This window comes from Sturnus vulgaris, chromosome 6 (genome assembly GCF_052056855.1).
Source record: "Sturnus vulgaris isolate bStuVul1 chromosome 6, bStuVul1.hap1, whole genome shotgun sequence".
Lineage (NCBI taxonomy): Eukaryota > Metazoa > Chordata > Aves > Passeriformes > Sturnidae > Sturnus > Sturnus vulgaris.
Window position 1 is genome coordinate 6,469,499 of NC_142248.1, and position 22,619 is coordinate 6,492,117.

General features: G+C 35.0%; 1 protein-coding gene across 4 annotated transcripts in view; it reads right to left on the reverse strand.

Annotated features, from left to right (window-relative positions):
• LRRC4C (leucine rich repeat containing 4C) overlaps positions 1 to 22,619 on the reverse strand; it is a 473,950-nt gene that overhangs the window by 92,462 nt on the left and 358,869 nt on the right. For all 4 annotated transcript variants that reach the window (XM_088166807.1, XM_088166804.1, XM_088166808.1 and 1 more), the window contains 2 exons: positions 3,900 to 3,985; positions 2,562 to 2,696 (listed from right to left, as the gene is read on the reverse strand). The gene's annotated coding sequence lies outside the window, so the exon portion shown is untranslated. The remainder of the gene's footprint in view (positions 1 to 2,561; positions 2,697 to 3,899; positions 3,986 to 22,619) is intronic.

A 22,619-nucleotide genomic window follows, 5' to 3' on the forward strand; every position in this document is an offset into this window, starting at 1 on the left:
AAAAGCAATTGCAACATTTTCCTAAGTCATTTGACAGCCTCACCTTCCTTTGAAATAAAAATGAGGAAATCATAAAGAAAACAGTGGAACAGAATCGATTTTATTTAGTTTTCCTGACAAGAATCTGTTAGCATATGGAGAAAGTACTTGTATTCTCTTATAGCTTCCTACTTTCAAAAGGGAATAAAACTTGCTGACAAACATACTTTTGACTGCACAGATCCAGGATCAAGCTCATTAATCAATTCATTAATTCAATGGATATCCTAAAACTCTCGAACTATATATCATATATAATCTAACAGGAAGACTGTAAATTTTCTATTGTAATTGGAGCTCATACTACATCATTTCTTGTTTATGCTATTTCACTGATTATTGTTCAGTTCTTTTAGTACAACAAGCACTAAAATCAGGTGCATACCATCAAAATTAGCAGCTGGCTGATACCGCCTCATTTATTAATTTCATGAGGTTTTTTTCTGATGTTTAAAGTTGTAGTGAGAATTTTTTATTTTTTTTTTCAGGTAATTTCCACTGGGTCATAGCGGCTTGGAAGAAGTAAAAGAAAAGATATCTTCTTCCAGGAAAATCTGGGTAAAACCACAGCACATGATTTTGGCACACAGGTGTGTACATGACTGTTCAATAAACTCATCTCTTCATGATATCATAATAACAAATGTTTCTGGTAAAGATGGAACTGAATGCAGGGTTTGTTGTCTACATTTGAAAGGAACCACATTCTCAAAATTCCTTTGTGTTTATTGAATATTCCTTGTGCACTTGTGGTAATAGAACAAATTTAGAATTGTGGTACATTTGTACAAATTTCCATCTTCCATGCTAACCATCCATGAGTGAAAGCAGTTGCTGTTTAGAGAGACTTTCTAGAGTGCCTCATTCTGGAACCAAGTCACATACTGTCAAAGTTTCCTTTTTGCAGAGACAAACCCAATTCCCCAAGCTGATCCAGAGGGATGCCCTTGCTGCAAAGAGGCCTAAAGGTATCCTGGGGTGCAGCAGGCAAAACACTGCCAATAGGTAGAGGGAGGTGACCCTTCCCCTCTGCCCAGCCCCAGAGAGGTCACCCCTGGAATAGTGTCCAGATGTGGGCTTAGGAGATTTATGAGCTTAGCATTCAACTCTGCACTAGCAGAGGGTGTCTTTTGTTTTCTAAAATGAATGATGCTTTGAGGAAAACAAATATGAGGAAGAAAAAGTACTAACAGAAAACAAGGTAAACATTTCCTAATTTTGCTCTTGGAATTGTGTTGCAATTCTGACTGGGATGTGTAAATTTCAAGTTTTCCCTCTATGACAGTTCTGAGAATAAGACCCAAATCGTGCCATTTTCTTATGCCACCAATTTCAGGCTTTGAATTCGGAATGAGAAGAATCCTCTCCTTTCTAGGACTGAGCACCACTGACATTAACCTGTCATGAATTCATTCCATAGGGACAAATAACTCCTTTGATTTCAATGGACCATCTCCAGATTAATGCAGGTGTAAATGAGAATAGAGCATTCTTCATTTTATATCCATGGGCCATTTAATATGTATTTGGTTTTCTAAATTACACAATTATAAAATCACTGAGGTTGGAAAATGTTAGTAGAGTAAAAAAGGAGGACTGTTTCTATTAAATTGAATTTTTGAGAATGTAAAATTTAAGAATATAGACAACTAGACTTTGGTCAGGAATGATCCATTTGTTTGAAAATAATATCTTTCTAGTGTGACAGCCTTTTTTCCCCTCAGTGAATATTAAATAGCAAAAATATGATACTTTGACACAGAGATGAATGTATCAGACATCCTAATTTCTTCTCCTGTGGAGTCATTGTGACTGGAAAATACAATTTTCACGTATTGAGAATTAAATCCTAACCATTATGCTTCAAAACTTTAATGAGAGACGACCTAGAAGCCATATTTTTCTACCTTATCCTTATGTTTAGCATACATTTAAAATGAAATGTTGATACAGGGAAAAGATTTACAATCTAACTTCTGAGTCAAAGAAAAGGTAACATTCAAGATCTCTAAATTTTCATCACAAAAAGCATAATGGTTTGCTTTAACCGTGAAAAGAAAGTTACAGCTTTCAAAAATTGGGGAGGAAAAGAAATGTTGCATAGAGAGGGCAAATTGTCAAAATGGAGAAAATAAGAAAATTTTATGGCATAAATAACATTTCTGAAGGGAATATCTTTAATTTTCAAGATCTCTTTTCAGATACATATCAAATAAATTACTTCAACTAAATATCTTCAGTATCTTCTGTTTCTATGTCCAACATTGGGAAATTGTCTTTACATGAGAAAAAAATTTCACTTAATCTTCTTTTGTCAATATGAAAGAAACCCCTGTACTTTCATAGCGCTTTTTTTTACTCCCTTCTTTTTCCTTTTATTTTCTTTTTCGTCTTAAATTACTAATGGCTTGTCCTTGGTAAGCAATAAACATGACTTGTTTTTCTTTTTTTTTCCAGATTTGTCTAAGTTCAAATGGATTGAAATACTATAATGCATATTATATAAGGATCTGATTTCTTACCGTTGGTGCTTGTAGGATTGCTGTGATGTGGGCATCCAAAGTGTTATAGCCAGGACTCCCTGGAATTGTATTTCCAGAGTCTTTGCATGATCTCAAGATGGACTATTTGATTCTCTGCACGGCCTGCCACTCTACCTGTAAAATGGAAATTATTCTTACTGCATGTGTTAAAGAGGAAGGATTCACTGTTATTTGGATTATGAAGAGTAAAATCTTCCAGTAGTGTCAGCACATGACCTGACCCCATAATCACCACATGATGTGCACCACATCAGGCAAGGCAGATTGGAAAATATAAGCAAATATAGCAAATAGGATAAAACCCCATCCCTCTAAATAATTATCATTCTTTTCTGTACCCTAGCAGTCAATAGCTGATATTACATAATTTAAGATCCCTGAACATATTGTAATATAAACGTACATTGACAGATGTTGGCTTAAACTAGATGAATGAGAAGTCAGGGAACAATTTAGGACCTAGAAATGAATGCAGGCAAGAAGCACTGTCTTTATACTCACAAATGTTCTGGACTATGATGTAGGTTACTTAAAAAATCACTCCTCAGCCTTGATTTCTGTGGATTTTCTCATCAGGTGCCCAGCTCTCCCTTTTATCTCCACATACACATTAAAACTCTACATCATTTAAAGAGCACAAGAAGTAACCAAACATCTTCCAGTATCATCTTAGAGAGATGGATGAAGCACTACAAGACAGTGATGAGCCTTCTGAAACTCCTTTGGAATTTGCTGGGTTACTGCCACTCCAGAACAGACCAAGAATCTGTCTAGTGCACTGTAGTGTCATTTCTAAAAAGAATACAAGAGTATTCCATAGCAGACTGCTCCATAACTTTCACTTCATAAAGCAGTATAAGTGGAAGAATAGCCAAGACCAATTTTCATTGAATTTGCACTTAAGCACTGGAAATGTTACAAGTGGAAATGGTAACTCTATATTTTGGAGACAATGAGAGGAAACAGGTTTAATATGAATAAACATCTTTGTCCCCATCAGGGCAGGGCCCTTTGAAAAGTTCTCAAAAAGTCTGTGGTTGAGAGCTTTTCTCATTCTTTATTGACCCCACACTAGACATACGAATAAGGAGAAATGCTGTCAGTCACAAGTGGTGAATGTGATGGCAAGAATGAAGGTATTTAAAGAGTATTTTTTAAAATTTGTTTTTATTCTATTATTCCAACTATTATTTTATTGTAGTAATAAACAATAAATTATTTCTTGTTTATTCAATGGTCATTTAGGCTAAGTTTTTCCTACGAACTGTCTGAACTTCATTACCAGGTGGAATGGTAAAGTATTAAATCTATACCCACCTTACTGAATCACATCTGATCTTCAAGGTCTAGGGAAGAGTTTCTTGTTAAAGGGATTACTTGTGGTGGTTAACAGGATAAAACATCTGTAAGAGATGAAACATTGTTTTAAGAAGCTGAACATAATGATTATAATAATTGCTTGAGTATGGGGAAAAAAACCAACACACGAGGTGATGCACAGAAGTCTGGATTTTATCCAGAGTTGTACTAAATCCTTTTGGGGTTTTCAGACCTATTTCTCTCTCCTTGCACCTTCTCCTAGCTTATATTGAGACTGCATTTCCTTTAAATTGAATTTGCTTTATGTATGTAGGTAGAAGTAAAAAAATATTAAAAAAATTATAATTTGGAGATAAGGAGCACTATTGGCTTCAAAAATCACAGTTCTGATAGCCTTTGAACAATAAGGAGGGCTAATATTGAGAAAATTAAAATAAGAAGCTGAAGACAACTTTTTAAAAACCTATTCAAAACTTAGTGGAAAATTTTGGAAGAAATGGAAAATCAGGAGGTCAAGGAATATGACCTTTCATTTAAAATGTTTCAAGTGGGCCTTATTTTCAAAAGCAGCACAGCAATATTTGCTAAATCCAGCTCCAGTTAAAATGTGTTCTCCAAAGATGAGCCAACTACAATGAGTCATCACTTTTGGAAAACATATTTAATAACTCCATACATGAAGGCATAGATCTGGAAGCAGGAATTAACCATCTATAACCCTAAAGCACATAAAGTACATTTTTCTAGCAATTTTTTTTTTTTTGGAGGAGAAATTTAGAATAAAATCTTAGGTTCAGAGAAAAATTTTAATGCAATCTCTCACAAAATTAAGATTGCAGAGGTGTTTCAACTTCATATCAAAATGTGTCCCAAGAAAGATGATAATTAAAGAAAAATTAGTTTATTAATTTATTTAATGCTCCTGCCCTCATTTTTCTTAGGAAAATAAATACAAACAAAATAGAAATTTATCAATTGCTACTGATTAATATTTAAACAAATATTAAATATATCATTCCAAAGTGATCTTTTTTACAGAATTATTTTCCCTTAACATTTCTTCAAGAATTCACATAGCTATTGAAAATCACAGAATTGTATGCAAATTGCTGTTTCCTTTCCTGCATGACTACTGGAGACAGAAGAATCAAAGACTGGTTTGTTTCTGCCTTTTTTAGAGATCCATAATCTATGCACAAAGATGTTTGTCATGACAAATGGTGATGTTTAAATGCTTTAATTTTTAAATGTAACTGGCATGGAGGTTTTATGGTCATAAGGATTTAAGGAGTAGACATTTATATAAAAGAACCTCTCAAAAATGTGTGAAATAATTGACAAAATCTTGATATATATTTAAAAATAGACTAGATTTTAGATATTAGAAAATACTACTTTTAAAGAGATTGATGCAGATTGCTCCTTGAATGCAATAGTTTAGGATTGTCTGCTTGTTTGTAGGAACATCAGCATTGGCATTGTTCCCATTAAATTAATGTGTTTAAGACCAGAAATGCTTCTTGTTGACACAAGAAATTGCTCTTGCTGAAATTCTTTCATTTAAATTTTTCTGAGCAACATCAGAACATCACAAAACCTGACTTTATTCTACAAACAAAATCTCTAAATGATATTTTAAACAGTGCTTAAACATGTGGATTTGGAAAATTCTGTGATTTACAGATTTTGTCTAAGTGCATTAATCAGCTAACTCCCATATGTTTTCATCTTTAGAAGCCTTCCAGAATTTTTTTTTTTTTTTTGCTTGCTAATATAACAGAAATTAACAGGTGCTAAATGTTTAAATTCCATGTGTAACCTTGCAGGGGTAATGAGTATATCTTACAGGTAGTCAGCACCATCCAGGTCAGTTTAACCATACTGATAATGATGACTATCCCATTTTCTAAAGACTAAATTTCCATTCCTTATTCCTGTTGAAGAGAAGAAAACGAGCAGCTTGTCACTATGGTATTAGGTGGGAGGCAGTGCATGGCAGGATATGAGTCAGTCATTAAGCCTGCTGGTCAGTTAGAAAACCCAAAAAACCTCAAAACAAGCTACAACTTGTCATAATGACTGGGGCAATTCTATGCAGAGAGAATATGCATTAGGCAATTTATTCACAGATGGGAATTTATTTCCAGAAAATGCTAATACTAAGACAGGGAAAACATCTGAGATGCCTCTTCTGTACCTTGCTGCAAAAAACTTCAAATACCTTCATCTTATACATTCTTACTTTAGCAAACTGATTGATATTTTCCCTGGGCTAGTTCTGTATTATACCCATGCCCATCCTTGGGATTTGATTCTCTAAGGTATTTAAGTGGGATATTTATAGGGCAACCATGCTGATGAAGACCTTGTATGCTAAGCTCTAGAATGACAAGGATTTCTGCTTTGGTTAAATGAGAGCAAGTATATAAATATATCCCAGCCCTTTGTCACAAAAGTCTGTGGGAGAGGCACATTAGGCAAGGTGCTAGAAGTGAGGGAAGCTCTAACTGCTTGCAGCTATGACACATTATTATTCATTGCATGGCATGTCACTCAGACTGTCATCGTGCCCAGCAGTTATCAGTGCTGAACAGCACCGAGAGGGGCTGCAGAAGCACAGGGCATTTGGGGAAAATACCTCTGTAACAGTCCAGGCACAAGTTGGCTGCTCTTTGTGAAATGGATCTGACAACACAAGCAAGGGCATCATCAGCTGGTTACTAACAACCAACACAATTCATCCATTGCAAATGGAGACATATCTAAAAGGCCCTCCTGAGGTGGAGTCGGAATTCTGTGTGTAAAATAGCCACTAAATATTATCCAGCAAGATCTGTCAGGCTCGGAGAAAGTGATCTGGACAAAGAACAGGTCAAATGCTCAAATACTTGTATGGGTCCGAGTGTTAGCACAGTGCTTTGCACTGAGGAAAAAAAAGTTAATCAAGAGAAGGAAGAATCTGCAGGGTCGGAGAAAACACAAATAGAAGAACCTAAAATTACCCAGGAAGAATGAAAAGAAATAAGTCAGCAAAATAAGGAAATCAGATATAAGCATCAGGTTCAAATACACACACACACACACAAAAATAAGGCAATTAGTTAAAGAAGGTAATCTGAATTTCTTGAATGTGAAATTACCTAGTTATACATATAAAAAAAAAATCAAACTCAGTGTTTATGTATTTGAAAATCAGCTTTCATGAGCAAAAATGTATGGGTTTTTTCTGACAAAAAATTGCTTCCTTAAGTATTTGCAGACAATGAAATCACAATGGGCAAATTTATTTTCTAGGCCCATCTTTAAAACTATTACAATATTGAGATAACTTCTACTTTTCTGCTTCTTTCTATTTTCTTTCCTCATATACACCAGCGACTCTCTGTTTAGGGATTTTGGTTTTGCTCGACTTTAAAGTCAGACTTCAGCAGAAATTCAGAGAATCCTCAAACAGACTTACGAGGTCAGAAAACATTTCTGTAGTGCCAATGCAACCAGCCCTGTGTGAGACTTTCAGCTGGTATCAGCACTTCCAAACCTTATCTCTAGTTCACTCATGGTATTTCTTTTAGAATACATTTGATAATATGATAAAAATCACACGGTAATATTCCTTGTTAGACCATGAATTTGAGCAGTAATGACTCAAGTGCAGAGCATTTCCTAGGAAACTACTAAGAGCAGCTAATTATCATGCTCCTCTATCAAGAATATAAATTTGTTAGTAAAATTATAGTATTTATCTTTCTATAAAACCCTATAAACTTATTACCTTTCAATTAAAAATCTACACACATTAATGGTTTCTTCATCTCAGTGTGGCTACAATCCACGTATAGGAATCATCTTATAGGAGTCCACATACAGGACCCACAAAATGTAACTTTTGGTAGGTGATTCTCAGTAATACCACACAGAACTTTCACATCAATGGCAAGAATTGGGATTTGTGTTCAATATCTTTGAAAATTTTAGCAGGTAAAAGACAATAATGTCACTGTCATGTCACCATCATTTTTCATCCTTATTCAAAAGGTACTGATGCCAAAGAAACTGAACAAAACTTCCTAACTTGATCTGGAATTTAATGGTCTAAGCAGTACAAAGCATGTTCCTCATTGTGTGACCATTTCCTAACCCACTGAACAATTTGAGAACAGTAAGCAAGCAATTTAAAACAACGTGGCTGAGGGCAAAGGTGATACGTGAAGGTCAGGATGAATATAAAAGTGAAAACTTGAAAGGATTTATGTATTCATATCTTCATTAAAAAGTCAATTTCTTTCAATAAGCACTGCACCATGTATAATTAAATTTTCATAAGATGCAGAATTGTTATCTGATGACTTCTAGCAAAATTTGTTATAAAATCCACCTCATCTTTACACTTTTTATGGAACAACCAAGCAGGTTAAAGGCAAATAAAGGAGAGAGGAAATATACTTTTGCAGTATGAGATACTCTTTCTAGAACATTCTTGGTTTGGGTTTTGTTGGTGTTTTTTTTGTTGTTTGGTGGTTTGCTTTCTTGTTTTTCCCCATTAATAATTACAAGGGACAAATTAAATTACAGAGTCATAACTTTGGTAGGGAAGGGGTCATCCAGTCCAGCGTCCTGCTCAAAATATATCTGAGAAGAGCAAATATCTCCAGGCACATCCAGCACAGACACACAACACCTACAAGAGCCCACAATCTCTCAGGCATATCTTAGCTGCTTTTTAACCACCCCAGAGTTTTAGGGCTTTTCCCCTGTTATTAATATGAAAACTGAGAGCCACGGTGAGAGAGGAATTGTTTAGGAATGTCACCTATGCTGTCCTGGGAGCTGAATATTCCCATTGCAATGCTGGCTGCTGATGTCTATTGAATGGGAACCTACTACAGGATGTCAGAGGGATAAACAGCACCCACTATGCTAACCTATGCACTAGAAATGTGTCACAAGGAACAAAATATTGTCGTTTCAAATGTAGAATGAAAATATCGAAAAGGCAACCTTAAAACCAGAACAGTGGGATCAAGGAATTAAGAATGAAGAGAGAACATCTGTATCTCCAGTACCTCAACAGGTTTATTAGCTCAAGAAGTGATGATCTTTATGCAAAATTGTCATTGTGGGACATCTGGCTTGATTCTCTGAGTTTTATTGATTGATATCCTGCTGTTCCTTGTGATACTCTGGCATCCTGGACATATTCACTATTGAAAATCAAGTTAGAAAGAAATGATCCAACATTAAAATGTTGGTCTCAAATCACAGTCTTTCAAATACATAAAGTATAACTGGTAAGTATAACTTTCACCCAAATGTGTCAGAAGCAGCTGTGTTTTCCATTTCAAATTACACTAGATCATTCCAGATGAAACTGGCCTACCTTAGCCTACATAAATAAATTTATACTGTTATTAGATATGGCATATGCTTCTGAATTATTAGAAGTCAGACTATAAAGACACTCCATGAAAGATAAAAATCTTTCAAAAAAGAAATTTTTAAAATCTTGATAAAAAGTATAAAAATATTTTTCTAATACACTGATATGTAAGCTTAAAGTAAAATACTTAATTGAAATAAAACTATGCAAAATACAAGATTTATTCATAGGTAATTTTAGGATATGAATATACTGAAAAAGAGGTTTGCTGAGATTATAAAGATCCTGCTTTTGAATGATACTTGAAAAGATTGAGATTGCCTAAGATAGTCTGTGGTCAAACATGGTGAATGTCCATTGAAACAGGAGGCCAAATGTGTACCAAGGATTTATTCTCAGATATTTCTAATGATTACCAGCCAGTTCCTACTGGACCTGCTCAAGGAAGTATACACAATGACTTTGTCAGAATTACCTTCATAAAAGCTGAATTGCAGGGCCAGAGGTTGGACTTCAATGACCCCTGTGGGCTCCTTCCAACTCAAGATATTCTATGATTCTATATTATTTCTTCACCTACATAAAATGACTGTCAGCTATTCTTGTTGTACACATACATATGTCTATACATAAACTTACTCTGTCTGCTCCATACAAGCAGAGTAAAAATAATTTTGTGTGCAAATATAACTGTAAGTATTAACCTAGAGAAAAGTAACATGGAGATAATGATAAAATTTAACAGGTGTCATATGAGGATAGAGGAAACTAAATTATCAGAAGACATGAAAAATCAGCTAGGGATCAGCATATAAATTGAGGTATTTCCTGACAACTGTCATTCTTATGCCAAAGTTCAGACAAGCAATGGAGATGTCTCACTCTGACAGTCTTCCTCTGCTGCCTGCCAGCCCCATCACAGCACCAAGGTCTCTGAAACAAAACCAACTGATTAAAAAACTAGAGCAAAAGGAGAGCAAATTGTTTCTTTATTAGCTCATTACCTGTTTACAGCAATGGTTTGTAACTGTATGGTAAAGGAGACTTTTGTAACGCTGTTTCATCGAGGAGCTTACACTGCACAGATTTTGATAAAGGTGAGAGTGATGCAGCAGAATGCACTTCTGCCTATGGATACCTTTCTTCCATGTATAGAAGACAAGACCACAGACCTGTGAAAGACTGTCTGGGAGATTTCAGACAGATGTTTTGACCCATGCCTACTGGGTGCACATAAATTATACTGCATAGGTTACTCAAAGTGTTATGTTGCACTGTCAACAACTCTTTAAATATCCATCAATAATAACAACAAAAAAAATAATATGAAGTCATTAAAAAAAAAGCAAGAGTTATTTCTATTTTTTATTCCCCAAAAATAAAAATTATAAATGTAAAACACAGTCCTGCACCTCCTCCAGAACACAGTTGATAAGAGAAAATAAGTAAGACTAACTTGCACACTCATTATTATAAATCGTTCTTGACACCTGTATGAGTTAAAGCAAAAATGTAGCTTAATTTACAGCAACAGAGAAAACTGGAGGAGTGGGGGAAAAAAAAACTTGCTAGCTTTAAGATTATGTAACCAGAACTTTCTTCAAGCTACACACTAACCTTGATTGTGATTGTGGTTCCAAAATGTTCAAATCAACTAACAGAAATAAACAAACTTGTATGTTCCCCACTCCAGGTAAATTCAGCAATACATGAGTCAACTCTTGATTTTCTCCTTGCCCTCTCCTACCACTCTAATAACACTCAAGTCTGTTGCTATGTAATGTCCCTTTCCAGGAAAAAGTGGTTGCACACAGACTTTTCCAAACATTTGTGTTTGTGTGACCTTAAATTACAAAGCACACATTTTATGCCTGCATTTTCCAGACTTATGTTAACATAAGTCCTGATACATGCAAATAAATTCATCCTTGAATAAATGTCAAGTTGCTAGAAAAGTACAAGACAAAATGAAGTGACAATATTGCCACAAATAGCCACCTTGCCACTAGAATTGGAGTAAAACCTCTGATTTGCACACATCTACTTGTTGGAATTGCCATGCTTTAATGTTCTGTATGAACTAAGTACCAGGGGGGGAAATCAATTAATTTTCCTTAGCAAAAATTTCAGAATATATAGATCAGAGTGATTTTGTGATATTTTTGCACTTACTTCTCACAGCCTGGATCCCACATAACCATAAACAGTTTGTTTGCCTCTTGAAAGTCATTGTCATGATTTTAAGCCACCAGTTAATTTATTTTATTATGGTTTCTATTTGAGAAAATAACTCATTCTTGAAATCTATGGGAAAATCACTGCTGTTTTGTATTCTGAAAGTCTGAAGAGAGGCTGTAAATAGCAGAAATATAGTATGAATATTTTCAAGAGAGAGAGGTAGTACAAACCAGTCTGTTTGCCATTTCAAAACTAAAAACAGGTTTGTACTTTGAATGCCAATACAAAAGAAACACTAAAATTTAGAAATAAAATAATTTTATGAGGTTTGAGTATAAAACTAAACTTTACCTTGAGTCTAGAAGCCATCTAACCCATTTTATATTCAGAAAATTAATTCCTTTAAGCAGGTAATGTTTTTACTGCTCTACCTTCTCTCACAAGGTAGCATATCATAATTTTTGATAAGCACTCTACATTTTTTGTGAAGAATTTAGTAATAGATATTCTACTACCTTATGGCCCAATATTTCAGTGTCTATATTAGAATGAGATCTCCAATAACAGCATGGAAAAATCTGTTACAGTATAAACCCATATCCTACAGAAACCACATCCCATGTTAACCACCATATCCTGCCCACATTGAGCATGGATTGCCCTTGTTTGCAACAATTTTTCACCTGCTGAAAACTTTCATTGTTCCCCCACTTCCATACCTCGTTCTTCTCTTTTTTTCAATGTCACTTGTTTCAGTTCTTTCCAAAACACCAGTTTTTCTAAATTTTCTTTGTCTTCATTGCCAAGATATGTAATAGCTCCTTTTTGAAGCTGAATTTCAAATTTCATTAAAACCCTCAGAAATCCAAAGCAAAAACACTGCATACAAGATCATACAATGTGCCTTTTGTTCTGAAATTATTTTTTCAAAATTGGTTTTAGTAGAAGGAAAATGAGAGAAAATTTTCTTTTATTTCGACACCAGTATACTTTTTCTTCTTGATTTTGAATTTAAAAGGATTAGCTGGACGATCATAACACATGCATGCATTCATAATTTTTGTCTTTCAAAATGAAGAAGTTTTACACAAACTCAAAGGTTAAAATGTCAACTCTTTCAATAACCTCAAAATCCTAATTATTAGCAGATACACAACCTTCCCTTAGGAAATAACTCGTTCATATAAAATTGTTTAGCCAATACTTCCATGTACACATTTAAAAACTACTTGTGAAACTGTCAATCAATTTATAAGTGTTTTGTCCATATCATCAAGCACTTCTGATTATTTTCTACATAATTTTCTGCATTGTGTTGTGAGATTCAGTGTTAAGTGACTCCAAAATCATTCTCGTAACACAGCTATTATTTTGTTATTCAGATGGTTCTGTCTGTACTTAACATTATGAATTTTCATCCAGTTTTTCTTTGTTTACTTTCTATTCCTTCTTCCCATCTAAAGCTTTTGTATTAAACACAGTACTGTGTATTAGAAAGATGCATGACCACATACCACCACTTTAATCACACTTGCTTAAATTCACCTCTGAACAATGCATTCCAGATACCCATATTTCCAGATATTTGTAATTAAGATCAGCAATTTAGGGCAGAGAGAGGAAAACCAATAAATATTACAGCAAAAAATGAAGATGGAAAAATGTCACTGTATGTGACTCAGAGTGATGATTTCCAACAGTTCGTTCTACATTTGAAATGAGACAAAGTTGATGCATGACAAGGTACAAACAACCATTGCATGCAACCATGTCTCTGTCATTCCCACGAAAATGCCTGTGTGGGTTTTATTAGGAGAGAAAAAACTACCCTCAGAAAATACCTTTAAGTATATTGCTGGGTTTAATAAGAGCATTAGTGCTGAGTATCATCCTACAGTGCTTTTTCAGCACTTACAATACATGACTTTTTAAATCTTAAATAGAATGAAGAGCACATACTCTCTGTAACTGAATGCTAATGACTAAAATGTCTGTGGAGAGAAAGTGAAAAATAAAAATACTGTTACTGAACTCGTCACATCATCACTGATCATAAAACAACTCAAAAATCTGAGTGTATCATTTAGGCCATACTATCTGAATAGTCATATAGAGAAAAATTATGTCACATTGAATTGGCATCACACTGACACTGATATTACCAGTGAGGGAAGCCACATCTCTGCTTATATGGGACTGACCTCTAATCTGTTTTCCATTTTGTAGAGTACTTTTAAGAACAAATTAATGAAAACAAGTATATTCTTGTAAATGTAATCATTCTAGGCTGTTCTGGGAAGTCACAAAAAGGATTCTGAGCTGTGCACTTGCTGAGTGCTTGACATAAGAAGGAAGCAAGGACTGCTCCCCCAAAAAAAACACAGAGGAAAAGAGCTCTGAATATCTTACATTCTATGCAATTCTCAAACCCACTGGTTTGTAAAGAGTAACTTTTGGTACCTACAATCCTAACCAATAAATTACTTGCAAAATAATTGAGTTCATCTCAATGACTTTTGGAATAATATTTCCAACCAGTAGTTAAAAATTTGTAAACGGCAGCTCATAAATCAAAGGTCAATCAGGGTCTTGAGAGCTGTGGTATTCAAAAATATCCCACAACTTTGCATCCAAGGCTTGGACTTGGAAACCCTTCAGTGTCCTATTAAATCCCAGATTTCTTGAACTGCTCGAATGAATAATTTAGTCCTGTTGATGGATTTTCAACTGTAAATAAATTCTTTAAGGATTTCTCTTTCTTCTGTTAATGCAGTAGCGTGAACATGACAAAGGCTTTTTAAATAAGAAGGAAACTATTAGAAACCTTATTCTATGTTTTGCATTTTATATACAATTAAAATAATTCACTGCAGAGTTTTAATGCTGTGTGAGTCATATCTAATGTACACTCACTTTTGGAAGATCTAGTCCAAACACAATAAACAAAGAATTTATGTTCACAGCATCCCTGTTTCGTATTGAAAAAGATTTATAGGGAAAATATTCACATTAGCTGCATTTCCACATCAAAAAAACCCCACCAAACACCAATAAACCCACCCACCCCTCTCCAACAAAAATGCCAAACCAAAAAACTCCAAAAAATAGTCCAACCAACCAAAAAAACCCAAACCAAACAATCCCCATAAACCTTAGGAGGACAATTAATAATCTCAGTGAAAAGCACTTAGATTCTGAAGTTCTAAAATAAAATTGCATGAGAATTTGCTAATTCTCTAATTTTAGGATGATCTGCTTTTTCTTTAATTTGAACACCAGAGTGATGAAGACACCTCTGTGCCATGTACTGAAGACAGCTGTATGCTGAACACAGTTTATATTCCAGTAACCACACAGCACTCCTACTAAGATCCTAATTCATAGGGATATATACAGTACAATATACTAGCCTAGCAAGCATTTAAAAACCACTTAACTTTTACTTTATTTAATTAGTCTATGGCTCTTGTGTGAAACTTTGCACAGTGACTACTTCATCTGCTAAAATGAAGCAGACCTCCTACAGATAAATTAGTAGCAAGCTATATGTAAAATAATTCCTATTTCTGAGTGGTTTGTACATCAACTAACTATAGCCCAATACTTACTGACCACACCTAGAACATCTCATTAGGCAAGGCATGTTTATGTCTTTCAGAATCACCTCCCTGAAGCTCCACATCAGTCAGCTCCTGATCACCTAAATTTCAGGACATTTTCCTAATCTTGCATGCACATTGCTGTTCATCAGAAGTACTGGGTTTCAACTTGGCTCACTGCAGTGTGACAAGAACCACCATGAATAAACACCAACTAAATCTTAGCTTACAACATTTCAACCAAGTCAGAAAGCCACATTTACCATCATAACATGCAATAATTTCACTGGGTAACTTAAGGCATTTTCATTTTCTTCTTTTATTAAGAAATATTATGTTCCACACCATGAAGGGATTAATATTTAAAGCAGTACTGAATTGACAAATCCAGTTGCCTTCATTAACACCTACCTGAAACATTTTATGTCCACTAAAGTTTCTTTTGTGAATTATGTTGACATACTTTCTATTTTACTAATTAGCTGACAGATAGCAGAGAAAACAGAAAATAGCAGTGGAAGAGATTCAAGAAAGTTCTACATTTACAAAGGCAAAAAACAAAAAAAATAAAATGGCATCAAAGTCAGGCAGAAGTTTTAATGAAACGTAGAATCAAGACACAGATTAAAAGTGGAAGGTATTTTTTTTCTATTCAGTATTCAAAGAAAAAATGAGTCAGCATTAAAACTCAATTCTTGTTGCATGCTGCATCTGCATGTATAAGAGTGAACATTACTCACCAATCATTAAAGTACAGAAGGACAGATCATCATGAAGTGATTTTGTTAAACTTTATGAAATCTATCTCAGCAACCATTAATAATAACTATTAGGCATATGCACTTGGGATCACCAGGTCACAAAGGGCATGATAAACACAGTGACACGTTCTTGGCACGACTGAGAAATGAGTTTTGGCCTGGCTGAGGTCTCCCATATGTGTCCTGTAAGCCCAGCTAATGAGGCAGGACAATCATTAAACTTGGATGAATTAATATGACATGAAGAGGAGAATCCACAGATGCAGTGACAGAGATGAAAGTAGGTCACATTCTCACAATTTAAATAGAAACAGTCTAGACAGCATTAGCATGAGCCTCGTAAGACTTGTACTGAAAACCTCAGCACAAATCTGTAACATCTATTATAGCTGACAATAAATATAAGAATAAAACAACTAAGAAAAAATATAGATATAAATGAGAAAAAAAGAAAAACTGCTTTGACTTTAGCTGGCATTGTGTGGATTAAAAATGTTTACAGCATACCCAATAAATAGGATAAAAAACAACCAATATAACAATTATTTTGAGGTAATTTCCCTTCTAATGCTGGTTACTGTAACAAAAAATATACATCTCCCTGTTATTTTACAAGAGTATTGAAAAGGCTTGTTTTCTCTAAAGCTCTTGGCAGAACACACAATTTAAAAAGAGCAAAAAGCCTCAAAAAGCCCACCAAAAAAGCTGTTGTACAAAGGAGTAAGAGCTCCTTGTTCTTTCTTTCCCTTCACCTTTACTCTGATCTTTTTAAGAGGACAGAATGGTCATGTGGAAGGGACATATGAAGCAGCAAAGACTTGATGAAGAAAAACAATTAACTGAATACCTAACACAATAAATTGAGATAGGAAAAGATTGTTCTCTGTTTAAATAAATGGAAGAATAATATTTACACAAAAATAACAACTGTTGATTATCATTCAACACTTGTATAATATGTTGTCTGACCACTTCCAAGGTGAAACTCTTATTCAAATTTTTTTGGTACCACAGAAACTTTTTCTGTGTTGTGCACATCCCTCTGCCACGAACTGGAATGATACAACAACCAAATAATTTTCAAAGTCACAGACATTTCATAATGTATTCTAACGAGAGGATATTTTTGCAGTGATCTTTGTAGTGTCTGCTTGATCTGTGTGCCAGTAGTTAGTAGTACTTAGGAACAAAAAGACACTTTTCAAACAGTAGTACTTTCTACAAGAAAAGGTGCTCAGCTTCATTGTATGGTCACATTGCCATTTTGGATAGTTATATTCCACCAAAACCTCTACTAGGCTACCCCAGCTTTTTTTTTTTTTCTCACTCCAACATTCTTTATAAGAAAAATAAGATAGAGTGTAATGGTTAAGATGCACATTTTTTAGCATTTATCCTTGATTTTTACATCTAGAAACATAAGTCTGTGTACCTTATTAGGTGAGGAGAAGAACCACAGGACTCAAATCTTTGGCATATAAGCAAAAGAATATATTGGAATCATACAGCATTGTGTAATTTAATCTAAAGCCTCACATATTTCAAATGTTTTAAACAAACCCACATTTATATATATATATATATATATGAAAAGGTATTCATTTATCAACCAATTAAGGTCTATTGTTGTTTTAAGCATAGAATAGATACATTTTCCTGTCATTCCCAAACAATGAGTTATGCTTTTTTCAAAGAGGCAGAAGCCTCTTGTAACACAGTTAAGAAAACAAAAATTATTCTAATATGGCAAAAGGAAATATTTCAGTCTAGAAACAAGGTAAATGTTTCTGCTTTTATTTTTGTTTTTTTCTGAGAACTATCATTAGAAAGGTAAAGTAAAAACAGATATTGCTCTTTTTTTCTAATGTTCATATTGTTTCTCATTAGAAATCTATTCAGTGTATTTAGCCAAGTACATGTGTATATACCAGCTTTTCATTGCTGATTTTAACTGTCCCTTCAAGACACATGAACAGTTTTGGTTTCTACAACTACAAGTGTTGAAGCAGCAAGACTCAAATGTGAAGAAAAAAACGATGTCATAAATCTTGTGTCTTGATGATTTCAAGAAGCAACACAGAAATAAGTGATGTTTTCAAACCCTCCTTGGGCTCAGGAGAGCCCAAATTACATGGAGAGTTCTGAAAAGCAGACTGACTTTATTATACACATCAATATCAAATGTTACAGATGTTGAAAGACATCTGTCTTGGACATATCTTTATACAATTCTTAGCCATGGGTTTAAACCAAGATTCTCCCAGGGAGATTAAACAGCTTAACAGCCAGATGCTGCAGAGCAGTGTTTGGCACACGTAGAGCTGATAAAGTTACCAACTCTGAAGTGAACAGAAGAGACTGCAAATGTTCCCAATCCTTACAATCAAAACAGCAGAATGTATAGGTAAAAACTTTTAGCTGAGTAGTGTGTGCCTTAAAGCAGAAATAAATACCAACTGGTGCATGGACATTAGACTGCATGGGTTATTTTGATATCCAGCAGCTCCGCTTCCAATTATTCCAAGTTACAGCAGAGCAGACAGAAAAGTAGACTTCTGCATTTAGGAAGAGTTGTTACTTCTTGTTCCTAAAGTCCTGAGAGCTCTCTAGATGGGCCAATCCCAAAGCTCTCCAATTTTACTGAAAAGTATTCTAAGTATATAGGAAGTTGCATCATCTAGTCTCATAGCCTTGATTCAAGCAGCTCCATCAGGATTACCCAAATTGTTATTGTTGTCAATAACTTTTTTTAAAAAAAATTATAATATTTAATGTAAAATATTATATTTTTATGAATTCTAAGTAATATTCTATTCTAATGAACAATAATGCCTCAGAGAGAAGGATCCTCTCAGATTTCCAATGTCAGTGCCTGTATGACATGAACAGAGAAATTATTTCTCAGACACTGCTACATTAACTTTGCAGATAACATAAAACTATTTTGGTTTTCTTTGCAAAGTAACTTTCCAGATGCACTTTTGCTATGGATAAGTGACATGAATAGTGTCCTGACTTCCTTCATCAAAATACTTCATTTTGTTCTCAACAGTGCAGCCTGGAAAAATACATCCTTCTTCATTTTCAGGAGCAGAAAATTTCAGCAAAACAAGGCCAGCCATATTTGCAAAATTTCAAAAGTCTGCATTTAAAAAACCTCACCTGAAGTATTTGATAACTACTGTTGATTAGTCTCAGTACAGCAGCGAAGAATTTAGTTAAAAAAAACCAACCAAACAAAAAAAACCCAAAAACAAACAAACAAAACAAAAAAAAAAAAAAAAAAAAAAAAAAAAAAAAAAAAAAACAGAAAAAAAGACTCCTGGAACACTCACAATACCTTTAACAAAATTTCAGGGAGCTGAAAGCTACTTGCAGACGAAGAACTATTTGTTTTTCTATTATTTTCTTAGAAGCCATCTGCAGCAAATAGGACAGCACTCACTTTTCCCCTCAGAATCACAACACCACAAATACCTTTTTTCCCAAGCAAGTTACAGTAGGGACAGGCAGGCCAACAATTATGGTTTCATAGATGAGGGGATATTATATGCACTATAGAAAACTCTCTACTATTAAGCCAGTGGGAGAAAACGCTCCATCTATCCCAGGCAGAAGGCAGATTTTATTGTCTATATGAAATAGATTAGCACGTTTCTCTTACCTCTCCAGGAAAAGGTGCCAATGACATAGACAACATCAAGTTTAGAGCACTGGCCAGCACTTTTTGCAGCGAGACACAGACTGTGACGCTCACAGAGAAAAAGGTTATGGTTCAACTCCTGGAAGCAATCCCTCTGGAGACCTCTTATGGGGTTTACTGAATGTCAGAAGGTTTTGCTGTTCCTGTCTGCTAGACTTGTGCTGCAGATAGACAGCAGGATTTCAGCATACAGTTTGCCTCTTTCCATCAGCTTCTAAATTCTATTAAAAGTGCCTATGGCACTCCTCTGCTAGGAAACATTTAGCACTGTCACAGACACTCATTCCGAGAAGTCATTGCAAAGCACCAGAGTGCTTTTTAAAACCTCTGCTGTGCATGCATGAGCACCAGAGTCTGCAAGTACCTGCACACGGACACTATCACAAAATACTGCTAATGACCTCCATACACTAACCTAGAGGTGACAACAGAAGAGAAACTATGCTCTCAGTTATTTTGGTTACAGTTCTGTTATTTTGAGAGCACTTCTGGCCATGGTCATATTTTACACAAGACACTTTTCCTCCTAAGTTTGGTTTTTTTCCCCATATATACACTATGGTACCTCACAAGAGAAGGGAGCAGTCATAGGTTCTACTCTGGCAGTAATATTTCCCATGAACATACAGCTACAACCTATCTGATATGCTATTTCAATTTCAAAGACTCATCTTGTCACTTCACCTGCTGATATATAAGCAAATCCATGGTCATACCAAAGCAAGCAAAATCAATGGATTTTGTGACATAGAAAAGATCTCCAATCACTGGAGCATAACAGTATCATTCTGCTAGCCATACATATATATGTATATATATGTATGTATTTAAAAAACAATAGGATTCCAATGAGATACAAATTATCTTTTACTGAATATTATTATCATTAGTCCATATTATTTTTATATGAAAATTATTACTTAAATTTCTTTCCTAAATTGAATCCAAACAATATCTTTCCAGTGGGTGCACTAAGTAGTTGTTAGAGCTCCATGTCGAGATGATAGTAGTAAAATTACAATTCTGATGTGTATGTGGAAGCTTTACAAGATTTATGTATATTCTACCTTTATTTCCACTCAGAAATCTTCATAGGGACTAAAAAGTTGTAATATTTTTCGCACTGAAGTTATTATTTTAATTGGCAACAGAAGCTACAATTTATTCTTTAATTAAAGGCAGAGAAATAACAAAAAACTACCATAAACATTTAATTCCTCAAAACTTAATCATGAAATAAAGCCAGAGGGGGATTGACAGTAGATGTGAAATAGAAACATTCATTTAGTTAACCTATTTGAAGGTGTTTTCCTGGTTACATTCACAACCACTAGTCAGGCTGGAAGTTAAATTACTACCTGCTGGTGACTGTTTAGTAATTTACATCAAAATAGATGGAGATCTCAACTTCATGATTTCCAAATTGTTTTGAGAAATGCCTGCTATTTAGACAATTCAGGAAAGAAGCCAGTGACAGGAATTCCTTCTGACTCAGTTATTTCAGTAGAGAAGGTAGTTTTCTTTAGTTTGTAGTTTTCCACTCCAGTAGGTTTTAAAATATCTCCTATGATTCAGATAAAGAAAGAAGACATAGAGAAAAGCAATAATGCAAGATGCAGAAATGGTTGAAAACACTGAGATTGTTGATAGGGAAAATAGTGGTACATAGACTCCTTTTTCTTTTATTTTCCTTTTTTTTTTCTTTCAAGAAGAATGCCCTTATGATTGGAGTGGAATTTTAAAAAGTTATAATAGGAAACCCTGACCCCCTGCCATATTCAAATAACACACTGAAAATCTTGTAGAATTACCCTGACAATCAGACAAACGTCCTCCAGCTATCTCTCTGTAATGCCTAGCTGCACAATTCATATTTAAATGTACGATTGAGAGGGTTAAGAAGATAAATAGAGTTTCAGACTATGAGAGCATTCTAGTCAATAGATTAATTTTATTTAGATGACAAATTTGTTCCCAGGCAAAAAAACTACTGCAAGATATAAGCATTTAAGTGAATTACATTCAATCTCTTATGAAAAAAAAACCCAAAAAACCCAAAACAAACCCAACACTGGTAACAAAGGAAGTTTATTAGGTAGAGAAGTTTTAAAAGACAACCTGCTTTTGGCAGTGTTACTAATCAGTCTATCCTCCTTACACAATTTTAAAAGCAGGACGTTAGAATAAATGAAAGCTCGTGTATTTAGAAGTTTAAGAGGAATCCCAGCAGTCCTCCATGCTTTCCTGTGCAATCACTGCTTGTGGAAGCAAGGATGGGAGGCTGTGGCTATGCTGAAGGCACCTGGCTGTGTTCCTAACTGCACTCAGATTAAATGAGGCAGAGATGAGAATTACTGAAAGGAAAACCTCTACTATGTTCTTCCCGAGTAATATTCTGGCTTCTCTCATAAATCAAAGCTAAAAAGCTTCTCTGATTTTTCAGTGGTTGCCAATAGAAACTATTAGCCACTCGTATCAGGTGGGTGGCCAATATGTGATAGGATGTAACCAAGAATACTATTTTCCTAGAAATAACCTGACATCTAGAAGAGAAAAAAATAATTTCTTCCTGCTCCAAACACTCTTTATAATGAAACTGCATGAAATAAGGATGGGGGCAAACTTCTAGAGCCAGGGCCTGAGATATCCAGCATTCCTGTCCCACTCCAATTATGCAGGAGGCTCTCAATAGAGCCCCAGCGGTTTGTAGTGGCAGTCATGTCCAGTGAACGTGGGCCTGAAGAAAAGGGGAATCAGTTAACTCATTTCCATCAATCCCTTTGTGCTCCCCACCGGGCTCCTGAGCACTGCCAGCCACAGAGCTGACACACAGTGTGCTCAGGCTTCCACAACTGCCTGACCTTTCCTCTAAGCACATCAGCCTGCAGCACAGCCAGCCTGGGCAGCCCTCTGGGGCCACGGGCTTTGCTGAGTTTTATCCACAATCAGTGTTCTGAGCCCCAGGCAAATCCTTCAGTGCTGCTCTTCTCATCACAAAGTAATTACCTGGCCTTTCTTATGGCTGGTTTGAATTCATGGGTTGAACTCGCTGAAAAGGTTACGGGCGTCAAAAAATAAAATTAGAACTTCTTTTCAGTC